The 18,525-nt window shown below is 44.0% G+C and overlaps 1 protein-coding gene across 2 annotated transcripts in view; it reads right to left on the minus strand.

Moving 5' to 3' along the window:
• Window positions 1–18,525, minus strand: part of UPRT (uracil phosphoribosyltransferase homolog) — an 83,755-nt gene that overhangs the window by 22,793 nt on the left and 42,437 nt on the right. The gene's annotated exons all lie outside the window — the stretch shown is intronic.

An 18,525-nucleotide genomic window follows, 5' to 3' on the forward strand; every position in this document is an offset into this window, starting at 1 on the left:
CATTACCTGTTAGCATCCGGAGCTGAACACTAGGCAAAATTCAGTAACACACTAGGCAAGGATTTAGCTTATGGAGGAAGAAAGGGGACCCCCATTGTGTCTGATAGAGAGATAGATCCAAATGCCAGGCTGCTTGTTAGTAGGTATTCAACCCTGGTTAGGCACCTGATTGTCCAAAAATAAAAAGGCTCAAGTATGCCTTATGATTCTCATTCAGTCAGTTCAGGCTATTTTAAAAGAGATGCAAAATTACAAAAAGTGAGAAGAGTCATGGCAGACAGTCATGGCAGACAGTCTTGGAAGTAATAAACTTTTTGTTATTCTGGAAATAGTGCCAAGAGAGAACGTCTTTGCCTTGTTCAGTACTTTGAAATTGTTCAATTAGATTGTATTTTAACTAGGCCCACCATAATCCAAAGAAATCCTGAAACTTCTTAATAAGAAATAAATGAGTGGATAGGGTTAAGCTGTGCCAGGCCAGCACAGCCAAGGGTTTGGTGAGCCTGGGACGGGGGGGGGGGGGGGGGGGGGGGGGGGGCGGGGCGTGAAGGATTAAAGAAAAGACAAAGAGAATAGCTGCGGGGGGGATCTCCTGTGCCTGGCTGAGGCCACAGAGAAAGATCCAGCCAGCAAGCTGAGGCTTTATTTTATCGTTGGAAACAAACAAGGTAGTGGCCAACATAAGTTACAATGTTCTTGTGAGTTTCACTTGTTTTGGCAGCACTTGCTGCACCTCCCACAGCCCATTAGCTACCCAGGAAGGATCTAGGGAATGTCATAAGGTCAAACTTAATTATGCTAAGAGGGCTGTGCCCTCTAAGCTGGGACTTGTTTGTGGCTTTGCCAACAGGTCAGTCCAAGGCTTAACCCTATAGCCACTCCCTACATTAAGCCAATGAGTGATAGAAAGTGGTTGGATGCATTGGGGCTTGCCAGCTAAACAATAAAGGTTCCTAGTGATCTTAATGTGTGGAATAGAGGAAAGAATCCATCAGAACTATAAGAAACAGCCTCCAAAAACCAGATATGATATTCCTTTCTATAAGCAAGCACCTGGAGTCTGCTACCACATTTTCTACAATCAATATTACACTATTGGTTGAGAATCAGGAACAGCTAGTAGAAATGCAGGCCCATGCTGTGCTGTCACAACACAACACCCTGTTGTTGCCAATAAAATTATCAATGCTAAATGGGCCAGCACTTTTTCAGTCTGCAGCACCACACAGAGTGTCCAGGAACCTCATAAATACTGTGTGTGTGCTAACTCACTTCTAACCACCAACTTCTGTGGAGGTTAATGTTTCTTATGCGCAAACTAGTGGCCCAGCACACAAATTCGTGCACTTTGAAAGAAAATTAATTACAGGAAATATGTTAATACTGCTATTCGCCCTTTATAATAGAAGTGTAAACCAAATTCAGGATCAATGACAGATGGAAACACACGTGTGCGATAGGCGCCAGTGAGAGCTTTATATGTATCTCGAATGCATGAGTCAACTTAGCCTTTTTTTAAAAAAAAAAAAAATATATATATATATATATATACTAGAGGCCCGGTGCACGAAATTCGTGCACAGGGGGAGTGTGTCTCTCAGCCCAGCCTGCACCCTCTCCAATATGGGACCTCTCGAGGGATGTCCAACTGCCTATTTAGGCCTGATCCAGGTAGGATTGGGCCTAAACGGGCAGTCGGACATCCCTCTCACAATCCAGGACTTCTGGCTCCCAACTGCTCGCCTGTCTGCCAGCCTGATCACCCCCTAACCACTCCCCTGCCAGCCTGATTGATGCCTAACTGCTCCCCTGCAAGCCTGTTTGCCCCTAACTGCCCTCCCCTGCAGGCCTGGGTCCCCCCCAACTGCCCTTCCCTGCAGGCCCGGTCACCCCCAACTTCCCTCCTCTGCTGACCTGGTCACCCCTAACTGCCCTCCCCTGCAGGCTTGATCGCCCCCAACTGCCCTCCCTTTCAAGCCTGGTTCCTCCCAATTGCCCTACCCTGCTGGCCATCTTCTAGCGGCCATCTGTGTCCACATGGGGGCAGCCATCTTTGACCACATGGGGGCAGCCATCTTGTGTGTTAGAGTGACAATCAATTTGCATATTATTCTTTTGTTAGATAGGATTAGAGGCTCACTGCATGAAATTCATGAACTGGGTGGGGGGTTCCCTCAGCCTAGCCTGCACCCTCTCCAATGCAAGATGCCTCGGGGGATGTCCTGGGGATTGGGCATAAACCGGCAGTCTGACATCCCTCTCACAATCCAGGACCACTGGCTCCTAACTGCTCACCTGCCTGCCTGCATGATCGCCCCTAACTTCACCCCCTGCTGGCCTGGTGACCCCCTACTGCACCCACAGCCGGCCTAGTCACCCCAAACTGCCCCCCACACTGGCCTGGTTGCCCTTTACTGCCCCCCCCGGTCGTCCTGGTCACCCCCAACTGCCTCCCCTGCCGGCCTGGTCGCCCCTTACTGCCCCCCGCACCAGCCTGGTTGCCCCCAACTGGCCCCTGGCCGGCCTGGTTGCCCCTAACTGGCCCCTCTGCCATCCTGTTCGCCCCCTCACTGCCCTCCTTCCAGACTGGTCGCCCCCAACTGCCCCCCCTGCAGGCCTGGTCACCCTACACAGCCTGCTATTTGGTCATTTGGTCACATCTCACTAACCGCTGTTTGCCTGGTTGCCCCACGCAGCCTGCTGCTCGGTCGTTTAGTAACCCCTCACTAAACCCCCTGCCGGCCTGGTCGCCCCACGTAGCCTGCTGTTCAGTTGCGTGAGGGCATCTCGACAAATTTGCATAGTACACTTTAATTAGTATAGACTAGAGGCCCAGTGCATGAAATTATGCACAGGTGGGGTCCGGTGGGCCCACCCCAATGGGGACCCATCGGGAGAGGCCGGCCATGGGGTCTAATGCTGGAAGCTATAGCTTCCCCCCAGCTGGATCTAATTATACTTTAAGGATGGCCAAAAGAAAACCCATAACAAAACTGTTTTGCATTTCACATGCCATGAGATGAAGTTGTATATGTGTTATTTGCAAACATATATCAAGATGGATGATGGCCCTTGAATGATTTTTACATTCTTCTCGGGGCTCTGCCCTCAGTTTCCCAATATGATCTTAATGTCTGTTTGTTTAAAAGTTTTCCTGTTTTTAAATGTGCCTACCCTTTGCTATTGTTTCTGGCAGCCTGCGGGTCCTCTTTGTCGCCCATTTTAAAGAGAGATTGAAAGCTCACCTAATCTGCAAGGCACCGCAATTTCACAAAATCCCCACCCAGCCTCTCTATATTCCTCAGCAAAGAGCAGCCGTCCCGTTAATGCTTCGGTCGCATTTTTTGATAACTTGGAAGATCTTCTGGGGAAGCAGGCTGTAGAGGGAGAATTCCATGCCTTGGCTGCAGTATTAGAAGAGCCCTCTAGAGACTCTGGTTGGGGACAGAAGGGACTGATAATTATTTCCTTGTACTTTCCCTAAATGTACATGCACCAGGGAGCCAGACAGTCATTTAGGGGTGTTTTGGTCACTCAGGGGCAGGACCAGGTGGGGCGAGGCGCTGTGGTTGGCTTGCCAGCCAGCCTTACCCCCGATCAGGGTGGGGGGGCCCACTCAGGGGTGGGGCCGGCTGGGCATTCTGCAGTTCAATCACTGGGCTTTTACTACATAGGACTAGAGGCCCAGCCTGCACCATCTCCAATTGGGGACCCCTTGGGGGATGTCCGAATGCCAGTTTAGGCAATCTGGGACTGCTGGCTCCTAACTGCTCACCTGCCAGCCAGCCTGATCACCCCCAACTGCCCTCCCGTCCCGGCCTGGTTGCCCCCAACTGCCCTCGCCTTCTGGCCTGATCTCGCCTCCAAGAGCCCTCCCCTATGGGCCTGATCTCGCCGCCAACTGCCCTCCCCTGCTGGCATGATCTCACCCCAATGTTCCTCCCCTGCCAGCCTGATCTCACCACCAACTCCCCTCCCCTCCCAGCCTGGTTGCCCTCAACTGCCCTCCCCTGCAGGCCTGATCTCACCCCCAACTGCCCTCCACTGCTGGCCAATTTGGTTCTGATTGGTTGGTTTCTAAGCCAGTCAGCATTAAAAGCTCTGCCTCCTAGGCAGCCATTGGCTCCCCACAGCACCCAGATTCGGTTCTGATTGGTTGGTTTCTATGACAGTCAGCGTCAAAAGCTCCACATCCTAGGCAGCCATTGGTTCATCACAGCACCCACATTTGGTTCTGATTGGTCGGTTCCTATGCCACTCAGTGTCTCTGGGTCTATCCACGGGGCCTGATCAGAAAGGTGGGGCTGATCAGCAACCGCGGTGGAGGCTTGGAGAGAAATGGAGGCACGGAAAAAAGATGGCGACCGGCAGGAAGGTAGGGAGAGAGAGAGTGTGAGTGAGGAACCCATAGAGGAGAGTGTAGATGTGTGTGGTGTGTGTGTGTGTGTGTATGAGATAGGGTCAGTTAGATTCTGCAGGTCTTCCAAGGGGCTCCCTAACTGGGCAGTCCTAGACGGCGCAGCCCCGCGCACAAAGCGGAGACTTCTCGGCGGCTGGTGTGGACACAGAGACCATGCCATCTTGAGAAACAGAGCTGCCTGAGACTCGGATCCTGGCTTCTGACACAAACCAGGACCCTGCAGCCACCGGGGACAGAGAACTGCTATCACAGCTTCAGACAAACAAACAAGAATCCAGATTTCCCGGCAGATTTCCGTGAGTCAAAGAGCCTATCCCCCTCCTCGCAGGCATAGTAACTGATAGAGCTGCCCCTCCCCCAAGCTGCTGAGCGCCCACAGGCGCGCGGAAAGCGCCATAGTAACTGATAGACGCGCCCTTTGCCCAAGCTGCTCACAGGCGCGCACAGACAGCGCCATAGTAACTGATAGACCCGCCCCTGGCCCAAGCTGCCGAGCTTTGCACAGGGACGCGCTCCCTCTTAGGGAACTTGGCGCGCGCTCGCGCACGGGACAGAAGCAGCTCCCCGTTGGGGAAATTTGTCAGTGCGCACAGAGGGCTCCCCTTCGGAGAATTTGGGGGAATTTGGCTCGCGGGTCACAGCTCCCCTTCGGAGATTCTTAAGAGCATCCACAGAGGGGCTTCCCTTTGGGGAATTTGGCGCGCAGGACGGACTCCGCCCCCCTTCTGGGACTTTGGGAGAGTGCACTGAGCCGGCTCACCTTCAGGTTTTTAAGAATGTGCGCTCTAGCCGGTTTGGCTCAGTAGAGAGAGCACACACAGGACGCAGCTCCACTTCAGGGAATTTGGCACGCCAGACACAGCTGCCTGGGATCCCTGACTCACAGCGCATTCACACTAAGAGCCAGCGACCCCAATTGTTGGTGCGTGCACACACAGGGACCCTGATTCTCAACGAGAAACCGCACAAGGCAACAGAGACTTTGACACTCGAGTCTTGGTGCAGACACAGGGAAACTCTGACTCCTGGCACATGCTAAGGATCTCATTCTCGGCACACACCAACAGTGTGGTGCAGACAGGGCCCCTGATTCTAAATGTGCACACGAGACCACACAGAACACTGGGGACACTGATCCTGGGCAAGTCTGGTTCCCACCAACCAAAGACAGCCACACGTCCTAGTGTCAGAGCACTTCAGTGAAACTAGGGTGGAGCGAAGTCCCCACAGCACACGGCCCAGGTCCACGCAAACAGAAGCTTGAGCTTTCTGGTAATAGCCAGAATGGGGAAACGAAATAACTCACAGAGGAAAGAAAATGTGGAGTCGCCAATAAAGTAAATTAGTGAAAATGAAGCTTGCAACATGACCGAAAAGGAGTTCAGAGTAATGGTCATGGAATTTATACATCGGATGGATGAGAAAATCAACAACTTATGCAAGAATCAGGAAGAAATGAAAAGTGATATAGCTACAATCAAAAACACCATGGAAAGTTTCAACAGTAGACTACAAGAAGCAGAGGACCGAATTAGTGAGTTAGAAGATCAGGTACAGAAACAAGCTCAAGCTGAACAGCAATTGGAGAAAAAAATTAAAAAGCAGGAGGAAAGCCTAAGGGAGCTTTGGGACAACATGAAACGAAGTAACATGCGTATAATAGGGCTGCCAGAAGGACAAGAAGAGCAGCAGGGATTAGAAAATCTATTTGAAGAAATAATGACAGAAAACTTCCCGGATATGGGAAAGATAAAAGTTACGCAAGTAAAGAGAGTCCCAAGCAGGATCAACCCCAAAAGACCCACACCAAGACATGTCATAATTTCAATGGCAAATATAAATGATAAAGAGAATCCTAAAGGCGGCAAGAGAGAGACAGAGAGTTACCTACAAAGGAACACCCATCAGATTGTCAAATGATTACTCATCAGAAACACAACAAGCTAGAAGTGAATGGAAGGAGGTATACAAAGTGTTGCAAAGCAAAGGACTGAATCCAAGAATACTATATCCAGCAAGACTATCAATCAAAATTGAAGGGGAAATCAGGAGCTTTGCAGACAAAAAAAGCCTCAGGGAGTTTATCACCACCAAACCAGCAATGCAAGAATTGCTAAAGGGAATACTGTAAAAAGTAGAAATAAACAGGTAAGAAGGAATACAGACACAAAAATAGATATGACTGCAAACAAATACCTTTCAGTAATAACTTTAAATGTAAACGGACTAAATGCTCCAATCAAAAGACATCGAGTAGCTGAATGGATAAAAAAACACGACCCATATATATGCTGTCTACAAGAGACCCACCTCAGAACAAGAGACTCACACAGATTTAAAGTGAAGGGATGGAAAAATATCTTTCAGGCAAATGGAAATGAAAAAAAAGCTGGGGTAGCAATACTTATATCTGACAAAATAGACCTCAAAGTAAATGCCATAACAAGAGATAAGGAAGGCCACTTCATAATACTAAAGGGAGAAATCCAACAAGAAGAAATAATTCTGGTAAACATATACGCTCCCAATATAGGAGCACCCAAATACATAAAAAAACTCCTGGAGGATATCAAGGGAGAGATTAATAGCAACACAATCATAGTAGGAGACTTTAATACCCCACTATCACCACTGGACAAATCCTCTAAACAAAAAATCAGCAAAGAAACAGCAATCCTAAATGACTCACTAGACCAGATGGAATTAATTGACATCTTCAGAACATTTCACCCCAAAGCCACAGAATATACATTCTTCTCAAGTGCACATGGGTCATTTTCAAAGATAGACCATATGCTGGGTCACAGGCAAAGTCTCTTCAAATTCAAGAAGATAGAAATTATATCAAGCATCTTCTCAGATCACAGTGGCATAAAACTGGAAATCAACTACAATAAATACAATCCAAAGAAATCAAACACATGGAGACTAAACAGCATGCTATTAAACAAGGACTGGGTCACCAGAGAGATCAAGGAAGAAATAAAAAACATCATGGCAACAAATGACAATGAAAACACAACAATCCAAAATCTATGGGACACAGCGAAAGCAGTCTTGAGAGGGAAGTTCATAGCTCTACAGGCCTATTGCAAAAAACAAGAAACAATGGTAATAAATTACTTAACCCTACAACTCAAAGAGCTAGAAAAAGAGCAGCAAGAAAAGCCCAGTGTAACCAGAAGGAAGGAAATAACAAAGATCAGAGCGGAGATAAATGACATAGAGACCAAAGAAACAATACATAAGATCAACAAAACCAAGAGCTGGTTCTTTGAAAGGATAAACAAGATTGATGGACCTCTAGCCAGGCTCACCAAGAAGCAAAGAGAGAGGACCCAAATAAACAAAATCAGAAATGAAAGGGGTGAAATAACAACAGACACTTCTGAGATACAAAGGATTGTTACAAAATACTACGAACAACTCTATTCCAACAAACTGGACAATCTGGAGGAAATGGACATATTCCTAGAAAAATATAACCTTCCAAAAATCAATCAAGAAGAATCTAAACAGCTCAATAGGCCAATAACTATGGACGAAATTGAAGCAGTCATCAAAAAGCTTCCGGCAAACAAAAGCCCGGGGCCTGATGGCTTCACAGGAGAGTTTTACCAAACATTCAAGGAAGAACTAAAACCTATCCTCCTCAGACTATTCCAAAAAATTCAAGTGGAAGGAACACTTCCAAGCTCCTTCTATGAAGCCAGCATCACCCTAATACCAAAACCAGATAAAGACAACACAATGAAAGAGAATTACAGACCAATATCCCTCATGAACATAGATGCCAAAATCCTCAACAAAATTCTAGCAAATCGGCTCCAGCAGTACATCAGAAAGATCATACACCATGACCAAGTAGGATTTATCCCAGGAATGCAAGGATGGTACAATATCCGCAAATCAATAAACGTGATACATCACATAAACAAATTGAAAGATAAAAATCACATAGTCATATCAATTGATGCAGAAAAAGCATTTGACAAAATCCAACACCCTTTCTTGATAAAAACTCTCAACAAGGTGGGAATAGATGGCTCATACCTCAACATAATAAAAGCTATATATGATAAACCCACAGCAAACATCATACTCAATGGACAAAAACTAAAAACATTTCCCCTAAGAACAGGAACAAGACAGGGATGCCCACTCTCACCACTCCTGTTTAACATAGTACTGGAAGTATTAGCCATTGCAATTAGACAAGAAGAAGAAATAAAATGCATCCAAATTGGAAAAGAACAAGTAAAGCTGTCTTTATTTGCAGACGACATGATATTGTACATAAAAAATCCGAAAGACTCCGTCAAAAAACTAATAGACTTAATAAATGAATTCGGCAATGTAGCAGGATACAAAATTAACGCCAAGAAATCTATGGCCTTTCTATACACCAATAGTGAACTTACAGACAGAGAGACTAAAAAGGCAATCCCATTTACCATCGCACCAAAAAAATTAAGATACCTAGGAATAAACTTAACTAAGGAGGTAAAAGACCTATACACGGAAAACTACAGGACACTGAAAAAAGAGATAGAGGAAGACGTAAACAGATGGAAGAACATACCATGTTCATGGATTGGTAGAATCAACATCATTAAAATGTCCATACTACCCAAAGCAATCTATAGATTCAATGCACTCCCCATTAAAATACCAACGGCATATTTCACAGACCTTGAAAGAACTCTCCAAAAATTCATCTGGAATAAAAAAAGACCCCGAATAGCCACAGCAATCCTGAGAAAGAAGAATAAAGTAGGAGGGATCTCAATACCAGATTTCAAGCTGTATTACAAAGCCACTGTTCTCAAAACAGCCTGGTACTGGCACAAGAACAGACATATAGATCAATGGAACAGAATAGAGAATCCAGATATTGACCCAAACCACTATGCTCAATTAATATTTGACAAAGGAGGCATGAACATACAATGGAATAAAGACAGTCTCTTCAATAAATGGTGTTGGGAAAATTGGACAGATACATGCAAAAAAATGAAGCTTGATCACCAACTTACGCCATACACAAAAATAAACTCAAAATGGATACAGGACTTAAACATAAGACGGGAAACCATAAAAATACTAGAGCAATCCACAGGCAGCAAAATGTCAGACATATGCCAAAAGAAATTCTTCACTGACACTGCCCCTAGGGCAATGGAAGCTAAAGAGAAAATTAACAAATGGGACTACATCAAAATAAAAAGCTTTTTCACAGCAAAAGAAACCATCAACAAAACAACAAGAAGGCCCACTGCATGGGAGAACATATTTGCAAATGGCATCACTGATAAAGGTTTAATCTCCAACATCTACAGGCAGCTTATACAACTTAATAAAAGGAAGGTAAATGATCCAATAAAAAAATGGGCAACAGACCTAAATAGAATCTTTTCAAAAGAAGACAGAAGGAAGGCCAAGAGACACATGAAAACATGCTCAACGTCACTAATTATCCGAGAGATGCAAATCAAAACAACAATGCGGTACCATCTCACACCTGTCAGAATGGCTATCATCAACAAATCAACAAACGACAAGTGTTGGCGAGGATGCGGAGAAAAAGGAACCCTCGTGCACTGCTGGTGGGATTGCAGACTGGTGCAGCCACTGTGGAGAACAGTATGGAGTTTCCTCAAAAAACTGAAAATGGAACTCCCATTCGACCCAGTAATCCCACTCCTGGGAATATATCCGAAGAAACTAGAAACACCAATTAGAAAGGATATATGCACCCCTATGTTCATAGCAGCACAATTAACCATAGCTAAGATTTGGAAACAGCCTAGGTGCCCGTCAGCAGATGACTGGATCAGAAAACTGTGGTACATCTACACAATGGAATACTATGCTGCCATAAAAAAGAAGGAATTCTCATCATTTGCAGCAACCTGGGAGGAATTGGAGAACATTATGTTAAGTGAAATAAGTCAGTCAATGAAAGAAAAATACCACATGATCTCACTCATTTATGGATAATAAAGAACATTATAATCTTGAACAAAAAGATAGATACAGAGACAGTAAAGCATCAAACAGACTGTCAAATTACAAGGGGAAGGTTAGGGAGAGGTGGGGGAGATAAGAGATCAATCAAAGGACTTGTATGCATGCATATAAGCATAACCAATGGATGCAAAACTCTGGGGGGTGGGGGCATATATGGGAGGGGGGTGTGGGGAGGGCAATGGTAAGATATGTACACATATAATACCTTAATAAAAACAAAAAAAAAGAAAAAAAAAGAAATGGAGGCACGGCTGCTGGCCATACTGGGAGAAAAAGAGAGAAGCAAATATTGACCAAAAGCTGCTACAGAGGTAACAGATCAGTCCCTGCTTCTCTCTTCAGGCCTTTCTCTGGCCCTGATTTGCAGCCCCCTCAGCAGTCAGTGCTGGGGCACCACGCCTGCAGCAGAAGCAGTCAGTGCTGACTGCAGGACTGACTTCCGGTTGGACGAGCCTTGGTTGTTACTGGTCATTACGACCCAGGGTTTTTATATATTAGGATAGAATAAACTTGCTTAAGTAGAACTGCTTTCTGATTCAGCTAAACCTTTTCCAGCCCAGTGAAGCACCCCAACTTCTCTTTCAGGTAATTGTAAGCAACACAGCAGTAATTATCAACATGAAACACATTACTACTGTAGATCACGCAGGGAGAAAAAAGGGTAAAATATTTAACTGAAGCAGTATTTGAATATATTCTGCACAGTGAGAAAACCTGAAATCATTTTCAAGGTATACCATTTCTTACTTCTTTTTTTAACCTTTTGCACTCGGATGTCGAGTGTGACTTGACACGGTTAGCATCGGTAGCAGCTCTTTTTATACTCTTTGAATGTATCAATAATTTGAAATATAAAAAAATCCAAATAAATAGGTTTGTATGAAAAGAAACTCCAGTTTTTTATTCTACTGCTGCACTTTGTAAAATCTGGGGTATTTAAAAAATTAAATCCCGAGTAGAATAAAGGAATCGAGAAAAAAGTGAGTGCAAAGGGTTAATTTTATTTTATTGTTTAAAGTATTACAAATAGAAGTACATATGTCTCCGTTTTATCCCCCATTGACTTAACCCTGGCTTCCCCTACCCCCCAGCACATGACCTCACACCACCACCCCCATGTCTTGTGTACATTGGTTATGCTTATATGCATGCATACAAGTCCTTCAGTTGATCTCTTACCTCACCTCCTCCAAACCCTCCCTAACCTTCCTGCTGTAATTTGACAGTCTGTTCAATGCTAATATACCTGTGTATCTCTTTTTCTTCAAGTTATAATGTTGTTTATTATCCATAAATGAGTAAGATCATGTGGTATTTTTCTTTCACTGCCTGGCTTATTTCACTTAGCATAATTCTCTCCAGGTCCATCTATGCTGCTGCAAATGGTAAGAATTCCTTCATTTTCATAGCAGCGTAGTATTCCAATGTGTATATGTACCACAATTTTCTAATCCAGGCATCTGCTAATGGGCATTTAGGCTGTTTCCAAATCTTAGCTATTGAAAATTGTGCAGCTATGAACATAGGGGTGCATATATCCTTTCTGGTTGGTGTTTCTGTTTTCTTAGTATACATTCCTAGAAGTGGTATTACTGGGTCAAATGGCAGTTCCATTATTAAATGTTTGAGGAAACTCCATACTGTTTACCACAATCACTGCACCAATCTGCATTCCAACCAAAAGTTAAGGAGGGTTCCTTTTTCTCCGCATCCTCACCAACACTTGTCATTTTTTGATTTGTTGATGATAGCCATTCTGACAGGTGTGAGATGGTAAAGCATTGATGTTTTGATTTGCATCTCTCAGATAATTAGTGACTTTGAGCATGTTTTCATATGTTTCTTGGCCTTCCTTCTGTCTTCTTTCAAAAAATTCTATTGAGGTCCATTGCCCATTTTTTGATTGGATTGTTTATCTTCCTTTTGTTGAGTTGTATGAGTTCCCTGTAAATGTTGGAGATTAAACCCTTATCAGTAATAACATTGGCAAATATGTTCTTCCGTGTAGTGGGCTTTCTTGTTGTTTTGTTGATGGTTTCCTTTATTGTGCAAAAGCTTTTTTTATGTAGTCCCATTTGTTTATTTTCTCTTTAGTTTTCATTGCCATAGGAGGAGTATCAGTGAAGAAATTGCTTCGGCATATGTCTGAGATTTTGCTGCCTGTGTATTCCTCTAGTATATTTATGGTTTCCTGTCTTAAATTTAAGTCCTTTATCCAATTTGAGTTTATTTTTCTGTATGGTGTAAGTTGGTGGTCTAGTTTCATTTTTTTACATATGTCTGACCAATTTTCCCAACACCATTTATTGAAGAGACTGTCTTGACTGCATTGTATGTTCATGCCTCCTTTATCAAATATTAATTAAGCTTAGTGGTTTGGGTTGATTTCTGGATTCTCTATTTTATTCCATTGATCTATATATCTGTTCTTGTGCCAGTACCAGGCTGTTTTGAGAACAGTGGCTTTGTAATACAGCTTGATATCTGATATTGAGATCCCACCTACTTTGTTCTTCTTTCTCAGGATTGCTGCACCTATTCGGGGTCTTTTTTCATTCCAGATGAATTTTTGGAGTTCATTCCAGGTCTGTAAAATATAGCATTGGTATTTGAATGGGAAGTGCATTGGATCTATAGATTGCTTTGGGTAGTATGGACATTTTGACGATGTTGATTCTATCAATCCATGAACACGGTGTGTTATTCCATCTGTTTATGACTTCCTCTATCTCTTTTCAGTGTCCTGTAGTATTCCACGCATTGGTCTTTTACCTCTTTAGTTAAGTTTATTTCTAGGTATCTTCATTTTTTTTTTGGTTCAATGGTAATTGGGATTGCCTTTTTAGTCTCTCTTTCGATAAGTTCACTATTGGTGTATAAAAATGCCATAGATTCCTTGGCATTAATTTTGTATACTGCTACATTGGCGAATTCATTTATTAAGTCTAATAATTTTTTGATGGAGTCTTTATGGTTTTCTATGTACAGTATCATGTTATCTGAGAATAAGGACAGTTTTACTTCTTCTTTTCCAATTTGGGGGCCTTTTATTTCTTCTTCTTGTCTTATTACTTTGGATAGCACTTCCAGTACTATGTTGAACTGGACTGTTAAAAGCGGGCATCCCTGTCTTGTTCCTTTGCTTTGCAACACTTTGTATACTTCATTCCATTCCCTTCTAGCTTGATGTGTTTTTGTTGAGAAATCATTTGATAATCTAATGGGGGATCCTTTGTAGGTAATTCTCTGTCTCTATCTTGCAGCCTTTAAGATGTTCTCTTTGTCATTAACATTTGCCATTGTAATTATGACGGGTCTTGGTGTGGGTCTTTTGGGATTCATCTTGCTTGGGACTCTCTATACTTGTGTAACTTTTTTCTTCCCCATATCAGGGAAGTTTTTTGTGATTATTTCTTCAAATACATTTTCTAATCCTTGCTGCTCTTCTTGTCCTCCGGCAGCCCTATTATGTGTATGTTATTTTGTTTTCCATTGTCCCAAAGGAACAATGGAAAATGTCCCAAAGGAACAATGGAAAACAAGGCTTTCCTCCTGCTTTTTAATTTTTTCCTCTAGTTGCTGTTCAGATTGGGCTTGTTACTGTGCTTTATCTTCTAACTCACCAATTTGGTCCTCTGCTTCTTCTAGTCTACCGCTGAAGCCTTCAATGGTGTTTGTGATTGTAGCTATATCACTTTTGATTTCTTCCTGATTTTTGCATAGGTTGATTTTCTTGTCCATCCAGTGTTTGAACTGTATGACCATTACTCTGAATTCTTTTTCTGTCATGTTGCATGCTTCCATTTCACTTATTTCCTTTCTTGGTGATTCCTCCTTTTCTTTTTTATGGGGATTGTTAGGTTGTCTCCCCATTCTGACTATCACCAGAAGGTTCAAATATCGAGTTGCGGGGGCTTGGGTCGTGTGCAGTGGGAGCTTCACACCCCCTGAGTGTCAATGAAGTGCTCTGACTCCAAGACGTGTGGCTGTGATGGGTTGGTGGGAGCCACGCTTGCCCATGATCAGAGTCACAGATGCTTAATGTGGCAGCGTGTGCATACATAGAATCAGGGACCCTGCTTGCACCATGCTGAAACAGAGACCCCACTGGCATGTGCCAAAAATCAGAGTCCCCTGGCACGTGTCAGGAGTAAGAGACCCCCTGTGTCCACGCCTGGGATAGAGTATCAGAGTCTCTGTTGCTTGGTACAGTCTCACGCCGAGATTCAGGGTTCCTGTGTGCGCATGAACTAAGAATTGGAGTCACTGGCTCTTAGTGTGAATGTATTGGGAATCAGGGATCCCAAGCACACGCGATGAGAAACAGAATCTAGTCACTGGTGCCCATTGCTGCCTCTTGCGTGGAGATTCAGGGTTCCTGATCTGCTTGGGAGACCGGGTTGCACAGTTGCACTGTGTCAGCAGGATTTCCATTCCTGCCCTGCGGAAAACAGCCTTCTGTGTGCACTTGCCCTGAATAAAAGTCAGGGGGCACTGCCGCCCAGTGTGGGTGTGGAGTCTGGTTATGCGGATGTGCACTGAGGGAAACAAACTACCCGTGTCCATTTACCCAGGCTCGAATTCAGTGCTGCCCCCCTGTGTGGGCACGGGGTCTGGTCGTGGGAAACAAACTCCCTTAGTTCGCACATTCAGGTTCAGATTCAGCGCAGCCTCCCTGCTTGGGTGCAGGGTCTGGTCATGGGAAACAAACTCCCCGGGTTTGTGCCCCCAGACTCAAATTCAGTGCTGTCTCCCCACGTGGGCGCGGGATCTGGTCACGGAAAACAATCTCCCCAAGGTCGCGCACCTAGGCTCAATTTCAGCACAGCCTCCCTGCCTGTGCACGGAGTCTGGTTGCAGGAAACAAACTCCCCGAGTTCGCACATCCAGGTTCAAATTCATCGCAGCCTCCCTGCTTGGGTGCAGCGTCTGGACATGAAAAACAAACTCTCCGGGTTCACACCCCCAGGCTCAAATTCAGCACTGTCTCCCTGTGTGAGCACGGGATCTGTTCGCAGAAAACAAACCCCTGGAGTTTGCACGTCCCGGTTCAAATTCAGCATAGCTTCAGCATAGCCTCCCTGCTTGGGTGCAAGGTCTGATTGTGGGAAGCAATCTCCCCGGGTTTGCATCCCCAGGCTCAAATTCAGTGCTGTCTCCCTGCATGGGCGTAGGATCTGGTCGCAGAAAAAAAACTTTCCCCAAGGTCGTGCACCTAGGCTCAAATTCAGCACAAACTCCCTGCCTGGGCTTGGAGTCTACACATGGGAAACAAACTCCCTGAGTTCACACGTCCGGGTTCAAATTCAGTGCTGCCTCCCTGCTTGGATGGAGGGTCTGGACATTGGAAATAAACTCCCCAGGTTCGCGCCCCCAGGCTCAAATTCAGTGCTGTCTCCCTGCATGGGCGTGGAGCCTGGGCGCGGGAAACAACTTCCCGTGTCTGCACACCAAGGCTCAAAATCACGTAGAGCTGCCGTTGCTGTGTGTAGGCAGAAAGCTTGATTGTGCGGCCAAGGTCTGGCAATTCCTGTGACACTGCCGCAGGGCCGGCGGGGAGGGGGATTGGCTTTGTGACTCACAGAAATCTGCAGCCCGGGTACCTGGAGTTTTGGTGTCCCTGAGTCTGCAGCTGTGGTTTTACCCAAGTGGCTGTAGGGTCCCAGTTTGCTACTGAGACCAGACTGGGTGGTGGCGAGGCTAGGATCCTAGTCTCAAGCAGTTCTGTTCTTCAAGATGGCGTGGTCTCTGTGCCACCAGTGTCCTCCCTGGAGTGTTTGTGGTGGCAGCGGGGTTTGACATCTAACACTGCCCTGATTGGCAGCCTCTTGAAAGAACTGCAGGATCTAACTGTCCCTATTTCACTCACAGATGTCCACACACTCCTCTATCGCTCCTTGACTCACACACACTCTCCCTCCCTACCTTCTTGCCGGTCACCATCTTAAATACCCTTTAGACATTTTGAGTTTGTTTTCTTTATGACAGTGGTTCTCAACCTTCCTAATGCCGCGACCCTTTAATACAGTTCCTCATGTTGTGGTGACCCCCAACCATAAAATCATTTTTGTGGCTACTTCATAACTGTAATTTTTCTACTGTTATGAATCGTAATGTAAATATCTGATATGCAGGATGTATTTTCATTGTTACAAATTGAACATAATTAAAGCATAGTGATTAAACACAAAAACAATATGTAATTATCTATTGTGAAATATTTATTTCTAATTACAAATAAATAAAATTTTGTCTTGAATAATGGTGTAGCATCGGTAACAGTCTTAATATAACAGTAAACTACATTGCTACATTTTGCGACAGTATGCTTAAAAAGCAAATGTCAGTGTGAAGGTTGAGATTGCTTCTTTCTCACCAGATCAGAAATTCTCGGGGCAGTCTTTGCAAGAGCACAACGAAGATCATCTTCCACAACAAGTCTACTTCTGTATTTAGACTTGATAACCAACAAGCTGGAAAACTCTGTTTCACAAAGATATGTTGTTGGAAATGAAAGAAGAAGGCACAGAACAGGATATGACTGCAAACACTTTATCCAGAATTTTGTAACTGGCATTGTAGAGAAATCAGTTCTCACTGCATCGCTGTTAATAAGTTCAATGAACTCCTCTTTTGCTGTCTCAGGAACATCTTCAACTTTGTGAATGGGCTTCTGACAAGTGCAAATGGGGTGTCAGGTAGATTGGGAAAGTACAATGAAATTTCATCTGCAAGCATGTGCAAGTGTTTTCTCACAGAAATTATCATTGTAATCCTTTTGTCTGGTTCAATGTCATGTTCCTCAAAGAAAGCAGATAAGGTAGGCAACAGGTAAATTTTATTTCCATCCAATTTTTTTTGCCAAAGCTGAAGTTTCATATGCAATGATCGGATCTTTTCAGACAAATCGAGGCATGTTGCATTTGGTCCTTGAAGTGATAAATTTAACTCATTCAGGATGGCAAAGATGTCAACCAAGTAATCTATTTTCTGCAGTTCATTTTATCACTGAAAAGTGCTTTGAGCTGGGTCTTGCTTTCTGATTATAAAATGTTTTGAGTTCATCACGAAGCTCAAAAACACATTTAATAACTTTTCCTCTCGACAACCATCTCACTTCAGTGTGAAATAGAGCATTGTTCTGCGCATCCAACTCGTTGCACAGTTACGAAAACAGTCGACTGTTTAAAGTGCTCGCCTTACATAATTGACAGAACTTATGACGCTTTCATTACTTCTTGTAACTCTTGTAGCAACGTCTTCATTGCTAATATTTGCCGATGAATCATACAGTGAGTTCCAATTACTTTTGGTGACTCATTCAGTACCAAATGTTGAAATCCAGATCGACATCCTAGCATAGCTGGAGCACCATCTGTGCAAACACCACAAACCTTTTCCCAAGAGATCTTATGCTCTTTCAGAAATGAACCAACTGTGTCAAATACATAACATACAGTAGCTGTCGATTCAAGAAGTTTGCAAAAAAGAAACTCATCTTTAAAGTCGCCATCATTAATATACCTCACATAAGCCAGTAACTGTGAACTGTTTACAACGTCTGTACATTCATCAAGCTGGATACTAAATATTGGAAGTGGAGCAGATTTAATTTCCTGGATTACCTGATCAAGAATATCAGCAGACATGTCATCTATTCTTCTGCAGACAGTGTCGTTAGATAAGGAACTTGCACTCAATTTCGTAACAAATTTCTCTCCGATCATAACTCGAACAATGTCTTTGGAAGCTGGCAACAGTAAATCCTGAGCAATGGTGTGAGGTTTCATAGCTCTGGCGATTCTGAGTGCCACCAAATATGAAGCTTGAATGGCTGCTACATTTTGTTTGAGGTACTTGCCACCAGTGTCAAGTCTGGCTTTCTTGAGTCCATCAGCTTTGCTTCTAAAATAGTTGGTATCCTTTCCAGCAAAGCTTGGATGCTTGCTATCAAAATGGCATTTTAGTTTGTTCAGCTTCATAGATTCGACTGATAGAACTTCACAACAAATAACACATTGTGGTTTCTCAAATTCTGCTGTAATTATTGAAGTAAAACCATACTGTAAAAAATC

This window comes from Cnephaeus nilssonii, assembly GCF_951640355.1.
Source record: "Cnephaeus nilssonii genome assembly, chromosome: X".
Taxonomy (NCBI): Eukaryota; Metazoa; Chordata; class Mammalia; order Chiroptera; family Vespertilionidae; genus Cnephaeus; species Cnephaeus nilssonii.